The sequence below is a fragment of the Gallinula chloropus genome (assembly GCF_964237585.1).
Source record: "Gallinula chloropus genome assembly, chromosome: 11".
Classification (NCBI taxonomy): Eukaryota; Metazoa; Chordata; class Aves; order Gruiformes; family Rallidae; genus Gallinula; species Gallinula chloropus.
In genome coordinates, this window is record NC_140096.1 from 16,973,120 (window position 1) to 16,988,403 (window position 15,284).

The window sequence follows — 15,284 nt, forward strand, 5'->3', positions numbered from 1 at the left end:
AAATGAGTGTCTCTCCCCAAAGAGGTACTTCATCTGAATAGCTGTTCACTGTTGGGAGTGTTCTCCTGCCTCAGTCCTCTCTCCCAGCAAGCACCAGGAATACACTTCCTACCTTGGTTTAGAGAAAGAGAAGGCAAATATCTTTAACAAGATGTTCTGGGCCACAACCTTTCCAGCACCGGACTTCACAGATGGAGAAAAGGTGGGCCAATGTGTTGCATGGAAGTATGACAGGCACATAGGTAGAGAACCATACCTCTTTCAGAGTTAGGATTATAAAATGATAGAGAATGAGATACTCTGGGCAAGCCCTCATTTTGGATAAGGTTGCAGGCAGGGGTTTTACTGCTGAAGTATCATCCTGTGTAGCAGAAAAAAGGAAGGTGGAGGCAGCTGCAGCATGATTACCTGCTGAGGGTCTTCAGTGAACATCTAGAGATCAGAGCCCCATGTCTTCACTGCTATTGTTTCCTGTGCTATCTGCAGTTGAGCTTGCACATGCTGCACTCTCATTGCTTTGCAGGCATTAACCTGACTATGCCTTTCTTTAAATCACTCCTCCTTTGTTTTGGAATAATTTCTTCCCCTCCCCATGCCCCCCTCCTCATCCCTTGTTAAATTTCCCTTGCAGTCTATTTCCCTTTGGTTCTTTGGGAAGAAATGTTCTCAAAGGAGATCTTGAAACAGGTTAGTGCAATCTTCTAACTTTTCTGTCAATATTTAAAAATGAGGCAGGCAGAATTCTTTACTTGCTATTTCTCATTTTCATGAAAAGACGATCAATTCACAGCCTTTGTGTTTTATAGTGACAGCAAAATCTTTTGTATTTCTTCAGTCATTTAATAAAGGTTTTGACAGGACCTGGTTTAGAGTCTCTCTTATTGACAGCAGGGTGGGTTTTTTCCTGATGATTTCCTTGACCAAAATATAGTTCAACTGAGAAAAGGAATGGGCTTTTCAATGGCAGTCCCCTTATTTGCACATTTTTACACATCAGCACTGACCGAGGCCTAGGGAGGCTTAGTGAGAAGTTCACATGGTAGGTCGATCACTGGTCAGGGGTCACTGATGCTATCACATAGCACAAGTCCCTCTGCATGCTGCACACGTGTACAGGGTAACTTCCCATAAAGAACACGAACTGGAAATGATTCAAAAGGCAATACCATCCACAAACAATTCAGCTGCATATATTCAAATATCAAATTCTTATTAAATGCTTGCATTTTCCCAAAGAAGTTGAGGCCTATGTCACAATTTGTATGATAATGAAAGAATATTTCAACAGAAATAGTTTTACATCCAGGAAAAATCTTGGTACACTGTTTTGAACAATTTCAATGATTCTGTTTAGAATAATTGTAAACATATTTGATTAACGTTCTTTTTTCTTTAAACCTACTTGTAAACAGCAACTTGGTAATGGAATGATCTTTTTTGCAAAAAATTAAGGAATAAGAGTATGAGCTATCTGACATGTATTTTTACCTCCTTGATCACCAAAGTATCTTTATAGATTTTAAGTGTGTAATTTGTGTTAGATATGAAAGGATCACCACATGAATCCCACTAAACTTTATTATTATTTAAGTTTGACAGACAAGTGAAGCATTAATTGCTTAAATTCTATCCAAATTTCAATGACATAATTATAACATAGGTTGATTTATTATGAACTTGTTGACTATAATAATTGGTGCATTTTTAGCTGAGATTATTGATTTTTCGAGATTGTTCTCAGGAGTAGCATTGAAAATCTTCCAAGGCCAGTGGTGTCAACAGTGATGGGCTACAATGAGTTTCAATTTTATGTATTTCTTTGCTTAACTCCCTTGGTACTTTACACTTGAACAGATATGACAGATCTTCTGGCAACATTTATGTGAATATAAGATATATTAAATAATATGTAACATTTCAAACCTCCTTGGAGCAGTTTCCATGGAGACAAAAGGCATCCACTGGAAATTAAAATACAGAGGATCTCAACTTATGGGATGGAAATATTTGATAAAAGGGTTTGAAACCCTGTTTCAGGAGGTAGGAATTCATATGCCTAGTTAATTAGGGCAGTATTAATTCTTTATGCATGATCCTGTGAAAAAAATGGTAAGCAAATTAAACACTTTTTATAAGGAATAAAATATTTTGGAAAGCTATGTTCTTGAAAATTTAAACTCACTCCTTTATTGATAAATGAGCAAATAATCAGGTTTAATGCAGAGACTTCTGTAAAAAGCAAGGGGGAGTGAGATCCAGTTGTCAGAGGCAGCTCAGGCAATATGGAACAGAAGCACAGACCCCAGCTGAGGCATGTGCCATAGCAGCTCCCTGCTAGTGAGGTCTCCCTGCTGAACTTGTGCAGATGTCTAAGCTCCCTCTTTTGGTCCTTCTTTAATTCTGGTCACTTTATACCTATTACAGGGAAATGCTTTATCTGAGGGCAGACAACTCTCCTCTGCAGTTATACACTTTAAAAGCATCCCTCGATGATGCACTGGAAATCCAAGCACAGATGATTTCACCCTGAAATGAACAAACAGAATCCATTGCCTGACATACATGAAATCATGGTATTAACTATTAAGATGAATACACTTTAGACCCAAGGTTCTTTGTTTAGAATGAATACATTATGCTTAGACTGCTGTGCAGAGAATTGCCTTAAAGTGGAACTTAGCTCCCAGGAGCAGATTTCCATTTTGTTGTTTGGCTTCTGAAGATTGAAATGTCCACTCTAATCTCTGCTATTAAGTCTGTGTTTGTATTATTTTAAATTATATTTAGCAGTCAGAAATTGTAAGTCATTAACAGTGAAGCTGCTTATATCAGTATATAAATACTTCCAAATTGTTCTGATTAACAAATATGATTGCCCAAAAGATGTGTGAAAAGAACTGTAAGAACAAGATAAAGAGAAGGAATAAAAGTTAAATGGTTCTTCTGCTATGGATTAAGAGTTTACTTGGGAAGGGAGTCACTTTTATTTTTCTATCAAGATTAATAGCTATAACAAATATGATGTCTAATGACTGGCTCACAGTGGAAATACTGTATAATCACTATCATGTGATACTATGCTCAGTAGATCAAATAAGGGAAAACTGATAGTGATAATTACAGTAATTTATTTCATTCTTTGAGGGACTGAAAAAAACCTAATTAAATATAAAAACAGATGGCAGAGACCTTTGCAAAGGTCAACATGAAAAAAAAAGTCTTAGCTCTGATTTATCTAAGTGGATCAGACACATGTAATTTGTCTGAGAGAATTAAAAAATAAAAATAAAACCCACTTGATATTCAGAACATAATGAACAACATTGCTAACAGGAAGCAAGCAGTACTACTAGCAGGAGATGAAAGATCACTCAGTTTGGCCTCCAATTACTATCTAATTAAATTGGCTGCTTCAGAAAGTGGATGTATGTATAGAAACTTTTTTATGGCTATATAATATTGACAGAATCTATATTTGATTAACTAAGAAAGAAAATGCATTTGGCTCATCCACCTTCTGCAAGTTGCTTTATAGATTATAAAAGACTGAAGTCAGAGTTCTGGATCAAAGCGAATAGACCAGAGTCCAAATTTTTGTCTTCTCCAGTCTTCACAGAACATCATTTTTATCAGCATATCTTTAGCATTTCTTTTCAAAAGGCATTATTAAAAAAATTATTTAAAAAAATCCGGAAATTAAGTGGGCTCTTTCAATATCTTCTATTTACAGTGCATTAAATGATTATAGTTCACTGCTAGAAAAACCCTTTCTATTCAATGGCACTACTATTTCAAATTCCATTGATTTTTTTTTTCAACTGCATAAGAGTAAATAGAGATTTTTCTGAGAGTTAAAAACATCTTCTGAAGGATATCTGTGAGAGGAAAAGGAATTCTGGATTTGTTAGCACAATCCAGAGATTTAAAGAAATTCACTTCATGTTACATTTGTAAATTTTCTTTTTTTTTTTTTTCCATTGGGGTGAAGAATGGAATCTTATTTCTCTTCAACTTGATTTTATTTTAAATAAATCAGAGCTGAATTATCTAACAATTTCTCAGCAAATGCCATGAGAGGCCATAAGAGAAAAGGAGATGAATATAGCAAAAGTTTTGATGAAGGTTTTTTTGTTAGCAACACTATCTTAGTATTTTTTATGAAATGAAAATGCATTAGTAGGAGCTTCGGCAGGCTGTGTGCAAGTGCAGCTTTACAGACATTTTTCTTTCTTACAGCTGCTTTCTTTCCTTTTCAATAGAGTGTAAAAACATAGTTATATAACATCAAATATCTGCAAGTATGTTTCATTTCAAACAGATGATCAAACATCATCTTGTTGCTTCATAATCACGAGGGGCTTTTGTTTGTACTGGTTATCTATCTTCATGAAGAAATGGGCTTTCCCCTCAAAGAAACTTGTCTTGTGCATGGAGCAATCCCTGAATTTTCAAGAAACAGAAAGCTGTGAAAGAGTTGGCCATATATTATGAAGAAACAAATATTCCAAATATGTCTGATTTTCTCCAATATTCCAGATATCAATTACAGAGGAGAAAAGAACTAGGAGAGTCTCTAATGATTTTTACAGTTCGCATGGACTTTCTGTTTAAAATATAATATTAATTAGCAATTAATACTGGAAAAGAAGTTCGCATTTTTCTTATTCAAATCTACCCCTGGAAAGAATTGATTTTAATATTTTTCACATGGTGCTAGTATTCTGGCAGCACAATCTAACATTGATTATTCTGTTAAGAGGGTGGTTTTGAAAGTCAAATAATACAAGCATCAGCTTCTTTTATCTCAACATTGGCTCTGGCAAAACAACTATCTGAGTATCAAACTTCTGTGACTGAATTTGATCATCCTTTCATCAGCAGTAGATCTTGTATTGTTTGTTGCAAGTATAAAGGTTTTTTTACATGTATGAAAAAAATTAATTTTTGATATCTGGAAATAAGGGGAAATAACTGTATTTTTTCTGATGTATTAAGTAACATGAAGTGAGGTGAAGGGCGTGTTGTTCTTGTCATCACAGCTAAACCATTAGAGGAAAAAGCAATGGAAGGTTTCATAAAATCATAGGATGGCCTGGATTGGAACGGACCTCTAGTCCCAACCCCCTGCCGTGAACATGGACATCCTCCACTGGACTAGATTGCTCGAAGCCCCATTTAACCTGGCTTTGAACACTGCCAGGGTGGGGACAACTTGTTCCAGTGTCTCACCATCGTCACAGTGAAGAATTTCTTCCTTATATCTAATCTAAATCTACCCTCTTTCAGTTTAAAGCCTTTAAACCTTGTTCTTTCACTGCATATATTGAGTTTTGGTATTTTTAAGTATGAGGCAATTCTAGAACTTTGAATATTTTTTTCCAGAAAAAATAAATAAAGGAAAAAGAGATCTACACCTTAATTTATTTGAGAATAATAAGTCAAATCCTGCAGTAAAATAGTGTATATGAGCAGTATGTAGACATTTGAACTCTTCTATATGGAAAAACATATAGTATCAGATCTTAGATAGCTACATTTCTCTTAATACTGAACACAGGGGTTCAAGGTGAACTTGAATATTTACATGACAATAGTATTTATTACATTCTTTTATTGCAATACATAGTATAACTGTCTAGTCTATCAGCTGTTTTTTAATGTAGATCAACCTATATTTCTAAAATATGCCTGAAAAAGACTGGCTTACTTAGAAAACTTATTGACAGGGAGGAAAATATTGTTCCAGTATCAAAACAGTTTGTAAGTTCAACAGAGGCCTTTTCAGCTTTTTTCAGAATAACCGTTCCTACCCTGAAAATGAATTGTTGCACTTGACAATATTTGAGATAGCTTACATTTTTAATGGAATAGTTTTCTGTCACAAAATGCTGCTCTGCTGTATTTGAAGGGTGTTTGTTTCAACATGATACAGAAACAAAATATATTAATTTCAAATGTATTGAGCTTCAAATACTTTACAATATTCAGACCACTCTTGCCACGATGAGAGAGAAGAATGAAGCCAATCAATGTGATTGATAAAGCACTTCAACTTTATTGCAAGCACACACTTCCTTTTATACTATTCCTACCACGTGTTATACTTGTCATATGCTAATTGGCTCTTAACTAAAGGTCACATTTACATACTCCACCCATCTTGCAGCCTGGGAATCATGTCCTTTTCTCAGTCCCAGGAGCACAGAATCCTTACCATACCTCCTGCTCCCACATCTTGTGGCCTTGCTGCACGATACACAAGAATACACTGACCGATTGTTGACCCTTCTGTTCTCACCAAGACGGCGTGGGGCCCAGTCTTACAAAGCTACACAGGTGACTGCTTGAACAACTGCTTCATAGGCTTATGGCCTGGCTTCTCAAGCCATTCTGCAACACACCCTTTCCAAGTCATGAGATTAGGAAATTGCTATTACACAAACCAAATTTTTCTCTCTATCTCTCTGGGACCAAAATTTATGTTAAAATCCCAGTGTTTTTTACAGATAATAATTTGATATTCAACTAGCTCTAATCAATGTAAAGTCCAGACCATTTCCAGTTCCAATGTCAAAATCTCTCAGAAAATTGTTCTCACTTTTACTGCTTCATGCATAAAAGTATGAGTGGTTCTCTGTGCCTTCTGTTCTGAATCAATAGTGAAGAACCTGTGTTCATCCTTACCCCTCCCCATCACTTGTGCATGATATTATTGGGATATTAATCCATCATGTGTGCTTTCCAGAAAGGGAACTGACAGATTCTGACTCTACCCAGCAGACCTCCTTATGCTGTCAAAGGGGAGTGAAAAGCTGATTCAGGCTTTTGAAATTCTTCAATTCTTTAACTCTGTGTGTTATTCTTAAGTGAATAGCATATACTCTATCTGTTTTAAGAGATAAAAGGAGATCTTCCTAGATGAGGGATATGAAACTAATACAGCGAACTCTTTGGCCAGTACTGTTCTTCCCCCAAACCTGTACAAAGATGTGTTACATTCAACTCTATAATGATAAGCATTGTGATGATGACTATATAATTAACACATCTTCTGGACATGAATAAATAAATAAATAAATATGAGTGAAACAAACCTGAAGGCACAACACAATAGTGGGTGGAGGTGGCTGCAGCTGAACACTCTGATAGAAAAAGCAGAAGCTTATTTTGCTGGAATTGACATGTGTATAAGGATGCTGAACAACCCATTGAGCCTGGTCGTTTGTATTTCATTTCTATGTTGGTTGTATTTCTGTACTGGGAAGATAGGAGCCTTTAGAAGACACTCTGACAAATAATAATGATTTTCTGGATTTCTGTTTTGTCATGTGCTAAAGGATTCTCATAGGAGAACACAAAGTGGATTCTTTCAGATGAAGGACTTTAAAAATTAGGGCAGAATTTTGGGTTTGATGGTGTCAAACAGAAGGGACTAATGGTGAGCCTGAAGGAGGAGATTATACCAGAGACAAGCTAAGCAGTTTATCTTGTCAGAACCCTTTTAAATGCTTTTGAAAAAGAGTTTAAAGACATCAATATCAAAGAGTAGGACAGGATCAAGGCATGGAAAATAAATGTGGATACCGTTTTTAAATTCTGTAATGAACTTGTGTATTTTGACATTTATATGATTTGGGATGATATATTTATATGTCTTAAGGACGGGGAGGAGTTTGGGGAACTAAATCATACCAATTCATAGAGATAAACAATAATGTTCAGGTTTTCTAACAACTGACAATCCAGCACATACACAGACTCATATTTTTGTTTTGCATATATCCATCCTATGTTTAGCATTTGTCTCTTTCAGTCTCATTTCATGTTCTCCCCTTTTGAAATACAGTTTCCACAGTAACCAATCTCATCATTTCAGGCAACAATAGCTTACCCTGCTACAAGTCTACTAAGTCAGCTTGTTGAATGGGTCTTAAATATATAAAGTGCTTTGTGAACTTAGCATGAAGCTAACAGGAGAAGCATTTTAATGATACTTCTCATATTAATGAAGGATTTTAATATTGAAAAAGGACCTTAAAGTAAAAATGAAATATAATTCTGCATGTTGTATGAAGAAGTTCTGAGAAACTATTACTGTCGTGCTGCTGCCTTCCAAGGGCTTCTAATAAACTGGTAATCAAATCAAGGCTGTGAGAGTAGACTTTAGTGGAAATAGACTGAAGAGAAAAATAGTGACTTTTTTTTATTTATGCATATCTGGTCCTTCCTCTTGGGAAAATGAGGTAAAATTCCTAGATTTGCCTGTTTCGAAGAGCATGCTTGGCACAGGAACAATCTTGCTACTAATTTTAAGGCTGTGAATATTATGAAATTTTGCTCGGGGTCATTGTTGAAATACCACCATGAATGCAAGACAATGGCAAATTGCTCACTAGCAGATGACATCTAAAAAAAAAATCTTTACATTTAGAGAAAAGAGACTTAGAAAACAGAAAAATAAATTCATTAATTTCTATGGTTTTATAATGAACCTAATAGAAAATTATGTTTCCACCTGAAAGTGTTGTTAGTTACTTAGTGAAGGTATTTGTTTCTGACTCCTTTCATAATGTACTTTTCTTTGCAGAAGTATGAAATAATGTGTGTTTTCATACAAATTTCATACTCTTTACACACAGAAAAACACTGATTTTTCCACTCTGGTTCAGGAACTGAAATGAATGGGGTTTCTGTTTCCTAAGAAATTGCTTTCCTGGCTTCACAAGCCAGACAGAGGGATCCTAAAAATAATCAAGTTCCTAAAGAATTTGTGGAAAATAATTAGTGATACAGATCTTTTCTCACAAAGGAAGAGATTCCAATGCAGGTGTCAATCAGAACATCTATACTTTGGAGTTTCAGGTAGGTATTACTATAGTGGATGTGAGAAAGACAATTCAGCATATTGTGCTGGAATTTACAGGGAGAAAATTCACACAAAACCTGGCTTAATTTCTTCCTCAGCTTTCTGATACTCCCCCATTTCTAAAGCAGTGAACCAAATAGAGGCACACCCAGATAAGGAGATAGGAAGAGAATTCAAGCCATTGGTTAATTAGCTCACTTGCTCTAAGGTCGTTAGAACAAAGGGGAAAAGCACAAAATACTCTGGATTCAGCTAAAGGGGAGGGTTAATGTTTTGGAGTTTTTTTCAGTTGTAATGCAGTAAAAATTAATATTCAAAGGTCATTATTCTTACTCATTTGTTTAAAAAATATATACTTCTGTGTTGCTGCTGAAAGTACTTGGCCCCCTTATTTTATTCTCTTTCATCTAAGAAGAGCAGCAACTTCTTTTGGCCTCTCTAAAGTGACTTAAGATACAGCCTCCAGCTGCAGGCTCCTGGGAGTCCCCAGCTGAAGGTAAAAGTCAACTAATTTCTCATCCATTTGGGCACAAGATTATCTGAGTCATTTAGCTTCCTGCTTTTCTCCTCATGGCCTAGAGGTAGGTAATTTCTTGTTTATCGCTCTAAAACTGATTTTTCCTTTTCCTTCCCTATTCTTCTCTCCAAAAGTACTCTGGCAGTAAAACGTATAAAGAACTTTGCTGAATTTTGATTTTAAACTGTGGTTTGCTGTCCTGTGAGCTAAGATACATTCTATGTTTATGTCTAAATCGGACTTTCTGCTTTCTTATTTTCAAGTATAGCAAAATTTGTCTTCTTTCTTTCCTTTCTATGCCAGCCTCTCTGTATCTTCCCCTTGTGCAAAAAGTACAGTTTACCTGCTATGTGAAAGACTTTATTTTGAGTTACATCTTAGACGCCTTGAAAGTCTCTGAGTTCAGGAACCTGGAGTTTACTGGGGTCAGAAATATACCTCAAAGGTCCAGAACTGCCCCAAAGTCTTTATTTTCTAATTGTTTTCACTGTACCTCAAGCTTACTCTCTGCCTGTCAAATCCCAGAACATGAACTGATGCATTATTAAGTGAAGATTTTAAGGCACAAGCAATTTCTGGCTACAAAAGTAAATAATAGATAGGAGATTATTTTGAAAAAAATGAATTAGAGTTAAATAAAACCAAGCAGGGGGAAGGAGTACATAATCATGTGTCTTTGAGAAGCTGCTGCATGCTAACATTCATAGTTACTATATCTAATTAGTTCCCCACTGAAAATATATATACTTATAAGAATCTATGCAGGGAACACTAAAGATTAATTTCAGTAAATATACTTCTGCATTGGAAGAAAGCAATTCCTCAAGGACACAGCTCAGGTTGGTGTTTGCAAACTGATCAGACATACACAAAAATATTTAAGAAATCAGCATACATTTGGTAGCACTGGTAATCACTGACTTTTTATAAACAGTACCAGATATCAAGTGCCTGCACTGCACCCTGTTCCTAGTGACAAAGATTTTTCTGAAACAGCCGAAAGGATAGGGAAAAAAAATCTACAGGCATGAAACCGAAAGTGTTCAACTGTGATTTTAATCTGGAGAGTTTAAAAGACAGAAAAGAATTGAGAAGCAGTTGGAGTTTTTTCATGTTCTTGCTATTAGGTTATTTCACATCTCATTTTCTTTGCTCTTGGGATCGTAAATTCCCTTTTGTTTGGGTTATTTGTAATGTGGCAACATCAGGAGTTCTGAACAGTCAGAAGACTTTGAAATTGCAGAACCATTTGAAAAAGTGAGTGTTGGCAATAGACACCTTAAAAAAAACATAGTCTTATAGAGATAATGTATATATTAGCAATAGATTTAGGAACCACCAGATAATACCTTACTCTGATGTTGCAAACAGCGTAGGATTTTAGATTCTTACCATTTCTTTTTAATAAAACTTGATTTGAATATTAATGAAAACAAACGTTGGAATAATTTTCCATTCCAAACTTATTTTCCAATTTCAGGCAGGACAGCACATGCATATATATATATGTATGAATATATATTTAAATATTTAAATAGTTTCTAAATTAAAAGAAACTTGTTTATTCCCCCAGGCTAATTATTTTTATTAGCCATTTTTTGTTGCTAAGTGTGTCATGCAACTCAAGAGTACATCTTTTGCCTAAGAGAAACTGGAGAGGTTCTTACATGAAACATTCCTACCTTCCTAAGCTTTGTCACATACATTTATTAAGTATAGAAATGCTCTGAATGAAAATAAGTGTTTTAAAACAAAAACTAGGAGTCAGAGCAAGATCTTTGCAATCCTCAGCTGACAACTGTGGCGTTTAAACAAAACTCTTTGCCATAAGTAGACCTCTTTACGGACCATTCTTGGCCTGCTGATCTGAAGTAAAATTGCAATACCTCCATTGAAATTAGTGCCTTTCCTTTAAAATGACCACAACACTTAGTTACTTGGGCACAAAGGGAATGAGATCTTCAACTTGCTTTCCTTTTATAGCCCTCCATATCTGAACAAAGGGACAGTGCCTCTACAGGTTTTTTTTACAAAAGCTCTTCTTCAACAAGTAAATTTACAGCACTTGCTCAACAGAGATATTAGTTAATGCTCCATTTATCTCTTTGTGAGGTCTCAGAAGATGTCTCCACTGAGGTGTTGAAATGAGACAGGCTCAGGAAAATAGTAGTTACTAACAGCCCTTTTTTGAAGGACATGCGACAGCTGTCAGAAGCCATTCTCACTGAGCATCTGGACTTTTTATTTTTCCTTCCCTGTCCAAGTACTTTCCAAAGTGTTTTGAATTTATGTATCTTGGCATGCTTCCTCAGACACAGCTAGCTATGTTGAATCATAATGTTGATGTGGAAATGGAACTTGCAGTTATGAAAGATCCTGATCAAGGATAAGTAACAGCGTAAGGAATAAGCATTGCAGAGGTGCATGATGCAAACCATCTGTGAAATGGGCTGTTTGAGCAGACAAGAAAGCAAGGTCTAATGACCGTCACTTCTTGAAATGAAGGACATAGGCAAAATTTAGCTAGCCATCATAAGTACTACTAAAAATCATGGGACAAAACTATAGTTACCTGAGAGAGTATCTTTAACTGTGTTCCTGGGGCACCCTTATTGTCATCAATTAGAAACTAATTCAAATGTGCAAATATAATTACCAATCAGAACCATGAAAACACGATGCCAGTGGCAGAGTTTCTGTTGCAATTCCAGAACATTTCCCACTCATTAGTCAAAGAAGTTTCTTTATTAAAAAGAAACATTTTTATATCACTTTCCCACAGTGTAGTAGATAAGTTAATGTTCAAACCATTTAATCACTAGTGTAAAAGTTTGTTCTGTATTTTTCCCTCATTAGAAAATTAAAAATAATTAAAAAAAAAAAATTGGACCCAAATCTGCAGGGGGGACAGTATAATTTCTGTTTGAATGAGTGTAGTGTTCTTGGTGCATGCATGGTTGTCATCACGTTGTCATGTTAACACTGTTCCTTTTGTCTTTATATCACGTGTTATGGCTAGTCTTTGTTTCCTTTGTTTCAAGTACAAGACCTTTATGGCAGGGATGCTTTTACTTGATATGAGGCCTGACAAAAATGTTTAATGTAGCTTGGCTCTTGACTATTATCACAATTAGCATGGATTAATAGTACAGTTAGGTTGTGTGGTGAGTGGAATAGTTCCTAGCCTCATCACAGACAAGATTAATCACTTAACATTCACTTTTTAATCTCCTTTATCACCTCTGAATACCTATTTCTCCTTTTGCAGCTTTTAATCTTAAAATTTAAGTTTTTAATTAACTGATTTTCAGTGCCCTAGAAATCACCTGATCTTATTTTGGATGGATCTTACTCCACGCTCAACATGCAGAAAAACATCTTCATTTTGAGGGTGACAGGCTGCCCAGAGAGGGTGTGAAGTCTCCATCTCTGGAGACATTCAAAACCTTCCTGGACATCATAACCCTCTAGGTGATCAGCAGGGTTTGGACTAGATGATCTCCAGAGGGTCCTTCCAACCCCTACTGTACTGTGACTCTGTGATTCTGCTACTTGGTTTTTCATCTGAAGCTTTAATAGGGACTTTGTGGACAGAGGACACAACTGGACTCAAGAAACTTGTTTTCACCTTCTTGAATGTCATTGCTTAATGCCTCAATCTGCTTAGTTGCAAGGTGAAAGAAATTATTTTGCCATATATTATGATGCATCTCAATACCTCTTAGTGAAATGTGCTCAATGAGAGTTAAATACTATAAATTCATTACTAGAAACTGCAAAGAATATTTTGTAGGATGATGTAATGTATTTAATATGACTTTGCATCTATTCAGACTCTAAAGTAACCGGGGAGACCTTTGTATATTTGTATTTGAATCCTGAAATAACAAACGTTAGCATATGTTGAATTACAGTGTAGGTACAGAGCACACAATTAATCCCTGCTATTCAACTTTCATTCCCAATTTCAATTCTCAATTGAATTAAAAAATACTACTAAAGGAACTTCTGTATCTAACATCACGTTGCTCTGCTCTGCACCACATGGTGAGAGAGGCTATTTCAGCGCTGGGTTTCTCTAGTGAACCACCACTGAGAGGTTCCTTTTATGCACACGATTTTATATTGCTTCTATCCCAACTGCTCTTTCCTTTCCACCCACTCCCATCTGCACCTGAATTAAAAATATTTCACTTCTGTCTGTTTTAGTGGTTTATATTCAGAGATCATCAGCTATATCTGAAGGTAAAAGCATCTTCATGTAATCTGTCACCACTACTACTGGTACTACTGTCTGAGAATAGCTTCAGGAGAGACCAAGGACTAATAGGGATGTTAAGGAAACTGCCAGCACCTATTTTCTTACACATGCATTTGTGTACACTTACAAAGTTTTCATAGGTCTGAGAATACTTCTGGGACGTAGAGAATAATATTCCAGTCCACTTTTATGTCTGAGTAAACCAAAGTGCAATCATAGCTAATGATACTCCAGACCATTCTGTGGCTAAAGGACAGAACTGGGAATAGTTGCCATGATAGCAGATTGTTTGCTAAAAATGTGCTACCATAGACATGGCTGTTGTAAAGACAGACTTACAGCAAATCATGTGATAATATCTTTGAAGGCTGAAGCCCTGTTTTTCAAAAGTGACTCATAGGTCTGTGCTACAATTCATGATATGAGTAGTTCAAAATCACTGATTCATGTGCTGATAGTAATGTAGTGACATAAACACAGAGCAGGGTGTGATTTCATATCAGCTACTAGTATACTGCTGTATGCCGTACTTGGTAATTCTAATGACATGGGAATATGCATCTGAGTCACATAGAACTAAACCTGTATTGGGATGTCTCTCAAAAATGGGAATCTTCCTTTTAGGTGTTCAGACTTTCCCCACCCCCCTCGCTGGAAGCATGACATTTCTAAAGATAGAGCAAAATGTTGAACCTACAGAGTTAACAGTACTCTCTGGATCTTTTCTGTTGACCACAGTGCAGCGTAACTACTTCTATTCAAATAGGATCTTAGAAGTGTTTTGGAAGAGGACATCCAAATCCAATTATCTTGTGGAATGATTGCATTTCCTACAAACTTGCTATGACTTCTCTTTTGTTCCTTTCCTGATTTTATATTCAGTCACAAGTAAACCAAGATAATGATGTTATCATATTTGAATTAGAGAAGTTATTTATGTCCGGGCATTATTAATATATTTAGATGTATAAATCAAAGCTGCTTTTGCCAGACCAATGATAGCTTTTGTTTTAGGGAGGATTTCTAGTCTAATGTTTTATTAGTGAATGCAACATCCTAATATAATAACACTACAAACGTAGAAATTATCTGGAAAGCAGTGAGCTGGTCTTGTAACTAAGTTATCTGCATGTAATAATTAAAAAATTGGTTCACTCTACAGTCATTTCAATGCGTCAGAAAATCAGACCTACAAATCAGTACATTTTGTATCCTCCTGCAGAATTTTCATGCAAATGCCAGTGCTCGAACTTTGAAAGATGTTTTTAGAGACCAGTACAGCAATGGGAATATTTCATAGTTGGGTCCATAGTTGTTTTCTTGTTTTCAGATGCAATTTACACAACAAATTAAAGTACAAGAATGTTATATAACACTGTTTTTATAGTTCATCTGTGATGGATGTTAATTATATTAGCTAATATACAACTAAGAAGTGCTTAGATAATCTGGCAATGAGGCCATGGTTAAAAAAAAAAAAAATCAGTGCAGTCTGATATTTATAATTCAGCCTGGTGTCTCTATTATTTTTGGGTTCTGATACCTAATTCATGATTTTACTTTCCATTCTTTTCATGATCAGTACTGGAAAGTGCTCTGTGGAACTGTTGTAATTTTGCAAGACATTGTTTTCCACAGCA